Source organism: Diadema setosum, chromosome 10 (genome assembly GCF_964275005.1).
Source record: "Diadema setosum chromosome 10, eeDiaSeto1, whole genome shotgun sequence".
In the NCBI taxonomy this organism is placed as follows: domain Eukaryota; kingdom Metazoa; phylum Echinodermata; class Echinoidea; order Diadematoida; family Diadematidae; genus Diadema; species Diadema setosum.
Window position 1 is genome coordinate 5,766,787 of NC_092694.1, and position 5,168 is coordinate 5,771,954.

Below are 5,168 nucleotides of genomic sequence, written 5' to 3' on the forward strand. Positions count from 1 at the left end.
TATTATATTTGTAGACGATGAACGAATCTGCGCATTTTCTCTCTTATTTCATTTGTAATCAATGAATGCTTGATGTTATTATGGTTACAGTTCGTTATTCCGAAAGTATATTTTCCGAAGGCTCGTTAGTCAGAAACGAGATAAGTTTGGTAAATCGGAAGATTAATTAGTACGCACCTTTTTTTTTTCATTTTCGGAACCTTTGGAATAACGAATATCAATTCATTTTCGGAATTACGAACCTTCGGAATTGCAAACCTTTGGAATAAAGCAACAAATGTTCGGATTAATGAACTCCTTTTCATTTTTATTTGTTTGTTTGTTTTGTTTTTGTTTTTATTAAGGAACATCTAGGTAGAGCCTATTAACGAATTCGTGTGTTTCGGATTTACGAGCTATGTTTCATTCTCGGATTAACGAACATTTGGAAGAACGAATATAACCCATTATTGTATAAATGTAAGTTTTCAAGATATAATAATAATAATAATGATAATAATAATAATAATAATAATAATAATAATAATAATAATAATAATAATAATAATAATAATAATAATAATAATACAATGATAATGTCCTTTTGTCCGCGTTCACGTGTCTCTCATCTCTCTCTGTCTCTCAAATAATTTTCCTTTACATTACCATATACTATTGCTATGAATTCTCAGTTTCCTTAGTCACCTAACTTCATAATGATTTTTATACCGGCATTCAATATGACTGTACAGCAGTTATCGAATTTGCCTTGCTTGCTTTGTAACTGCTTGTATCGTTGCGTTTTACCTAGTAGGCCCAGCCTACTCGTGTGAAAGACTGTTCATGTTCTTTCGATATGTTTAATGATCTGTACTTATAGGGACTGCGGTCACAACCTAGACGAAAATTCGAGTCTATTCGATATTGTGTATTTGTTTTTGTGTTGTGTTGTTTTTGTTTTCCATGAATTGGTTAAATGAAATAGAAAGATTGTGGCAACAAGATCAGATACAATGTCAAATATGTTTATACTGTCATTACTTTCATGTGATAAACCAATATCAGGTTTGATCATTGTCAGTGTTCAGGTTTTGTTTTGTTTTTTCTTTCTCTCTCTTTCTCTTTTCATAACCTGTATCGGATAAAACAACAAAATAATGCTATTCTCTAAGTTATGCACACGCATACATACACAGACAGATATCATCTATATAGCAATCCCACGCTTTCAGCATGACCTCTATTACAGCCATCCCAGTAGTTTTTTTTTTTCTTTCTTATTTTCTTTCTATCCATCTACATATCTATCTGGTTATCTACCAATCTGTCTTGCAATATATTTGTGTCTGTCTCTCCATCTCTCTAAATCTGTATTATACTGTATATATATATATATATATATATATATATATATATATATATATATATATATTTGTAGTGCAAGCAATGGACTTAACCAGAACACGGCGGGGCGGTTCGCTCCCTAACACCACCAGCCACGTTTCTGTGCATGTTTTGCACTGCCAATATATATATATATATATATATATATATATATATATATATATATATATATATATATGTATATATATATATATATGTATATATATATATAGATATAACCTGTATATATATATAGATATCTATATATATATATATATATATATATATATATATAAGAAAACTCCTCAAAATAAGTTCTGCAATTAAAGTTTGATATATCATATTTCTCTTATATCCGCATTATCTTCATTAAATGTGACATCATAAGAAAGTCTGATTAATTATCTTTAAAAATGACACCTCACTTGCTATTATTGGGTGTTCTTGGAATGTGCAAAACAATTGAGTACGGGGACAGATCAAAAGTGGAAAGTCGCAATAATTCTGCTATTGATAATGTATAGTTTTGATGAAAAAAAAAAGCCGCTGGAATAATCAATGCTGAAATGAGAGCACTTTCAAAAACTCCCATTTCCTAGACATCAAATGACTGTTTGGTCAACTTCTATGTTTAATCTTAATCTGCAAATATTACTGCAGATTTTAATTCATGGATGAAGCCTGAAATCTTATGATAATCTCACAATACATTTTTTTCAAGCACATTCTTTCCCTGAAACGACAAAGCAAATGGGAATCATACTGTTTGACATAACACGTTTGCTCTATTTTGCAACGTTTCACATTTGACCTTTCCTCATACTCAGTCGTACTGTGCATTCCAGGAATGCATAATGTAAACAAGTGAGTTGTCGTTGTAAAGAAAATTAATCAGGCTTTCTTATGATGCCACATTTGAATGAAATGATGTAGTTTTAAGAGAAATATGATACATCAAATTGGAATTGCAGGACTTTTTTAAGGAGTTTATGTACATGTATTATATTAAAGCATTTTAATGCCATTGTATACATGAAGAGTTTGTTTGCAAAAACCGATAAGTCCATATTTGCCAAATGGAGATATTTGCGATTAAAGGTCAAGAAAAATATAGAGAATAATAAGAAAATTTTTGCTTCTTTTGACCATAACTTCAAAAATATAAATTTTCATGTAGTGACCAATATATCATTTAAAAGGTATTATTTTGCACTTTATGACTTTATGACAGAGATCGTACTTCAAAATCTTCAAAAATGGACTTATCGGTTTTTTCAAACAAACCCTTCATATATATATATATATATATATATATATATATATATATATATATATATATATATATCGGTAGCCTTTCAAGCTCATTTCAAGATCTACAACTACAATGATCGTCTTTCCTGAGATCTCTGGACCTGAACATGTATCATCGACACCAGAGGGCGCTTCGATTTATGATATTTAAAACGACTTCATCTATTCGGCTTTCGTGTCTTATTCAAGTGCTTCAATTCTTTTATTTCATTCTTCTTTTTCCAACAAAACTGAACACAGAACAAAACATTTCATTGCATATATCTGTTTCATATGACTATTGAGAAAATAATATGAAAGACGAATCTATTATTGTTCTGGTCGTTGGCTTTATGCCAGGGTTGTTAATCCCGATTTTTTGATAATGTCAGAGAGACAATTTTGGTGGCAAGTTTTGGGAAGGTAACGTTAAAGTCAAGCAATTTTAAGTAATCAGGAATATTATTCTGTCAAGTGCATGGTATCAATTATTCAGTGTAAATGTTTCAATTTTTGTTCTTATACCAGATTAATTATTAGGCTCGCTATATACCTATAAACGTCACGATACATCATTGATACGTCTTGGTTAATGCCACCTTAGATGTCAGTCACGCATCGAAATTTTTGTTATGCCAAAATATTATAATTTAACATCGTTTCAGATTAGTTTAAACATTACAATTACAACGTCAAACAGTCTAGCTAAACGTTCAAAATATCGCCTTTGGTACTTCTTGTATTATGTGACACAAACAAGCACATAGCATAAAAAAAAAAAAACTTTACGTATACCGCATCACTTGCAAACAGCCGCCGTATTAAAGAAAGTGAACAAGCTTTGCAACAGTGTAATTCAAAAAGAACAAAATGCGACAAAGTACCGGGTATACCGCTTAATACCGACTTAACCACTCCGTTTGAACCATTGGTAAGGATTTCGGGGGAGTGGGGACTGTTTATCTCCCCCCTCCCCTTTTTTGAGGAGTTTATGTACATGTTTATATATCAAAGCATTTTAATGTCATTTTAATGCCATTGTTTTTATCACACACACACACAAATATATATATATATATATATATATATATATATATATATATATATATATATATATACATATATATATATATATATATATATATATATATCCCTTGCTCATATGCTTTTCACTTTTCTCGGTAGCCTTTCAAGTTCATTTCAAGATCTACAACTACAATACGATCGTCTTTCCTGATATCTCTGGACCTGAACATGTATCATTGACACCAGAGGGCGCTTCGATTTATGATAAACGACTTCATCTATTCGGCTTTCGTGTCTTATTCAAGTGCTTCAATTCTTTTATTTCATTCTTCTTTTTCAACAAAACTGAACACAGAACATAACATTTCATCGCATACATCTGTTTCATACGACTATTAAGAAAATAATATGAAAGACGAATCTATTATTGTTTTTGGTCATTGGCTTTATGCCAGGGTTGTTAATCCCGATTTTTTGATAAGGTCAGAGAGACAATTTTGGTGGCAAGTTTTGGGAAGGTAACGTTAAAGTCATGCAATTTTAAGTAATCAGGAATATTATTCTGTCAAGTGCATGGTATCAATTATTCAGTATAAATGTTTCAATTTTTGTTCTTATACCAGATTAATTATTAGGCTCGCTATATACCTATAAACGTCAAGATACATCATTGATACGTCTTGGTTAATGCCACCTTAGATGTCAGTCACGCATCGAAATTTTTGTTATGCCAAAATATTATAATTTAATATCGTTTCAGATTAATTTAAACATTACTATTGTAACGTCAAACAGTCTAGCTACCACGTTTAAAATATCGCCTTTGGTACTTCTTGTATATATGTGACACAAATAAGCACATAGCATTAAAAAAAAAAAACTTTACGTATACCGCATCACTTGCAAATAGCCGCCGTATTAAAGAAAGTGAACAAGCTTTGCAACAATGTAATTCAAAAAGAACAGAATGCGACAAAGTACCGGGTATACCGCTTAATACCGACTTAACCACTCCGTTTGAACCATTGGTAAGGATTTCGGGGGCGGGGGACTGTTTATCTCCCCCTCCCCTCCCCCATCTGTCAAGCATTATGGCCGAATTAAATGGAAAAGAATGATACCTTTAGTGTTGTATCCATAAGTGTTTGTTTTTCAGTAGTACATATTATTTTTCCAGGTGTTAATTGTCACTTTGATTATTACCGTAGGATAACCTCGTTGAAATTCATTTTCAAATGCTAAACAAGCTGCGATGAAAAGCAAATACGCAAAATCTCGACTGTATGATGAACACGTTACGATATTCTACCGACCATCTTTGACTACGAAACACCGGTGCAGTTAAGGCTTTTATGACTTTCTAAACTATAGGTGATAACACGCAAGATTACTCTTCTCATGAAATTCAAACCCTGTACTAGAGATGTTTGATAAGGACTCTCACCGTTAACCTTATTTTTCGACATTACACGTAACCTATTCAATCGGTT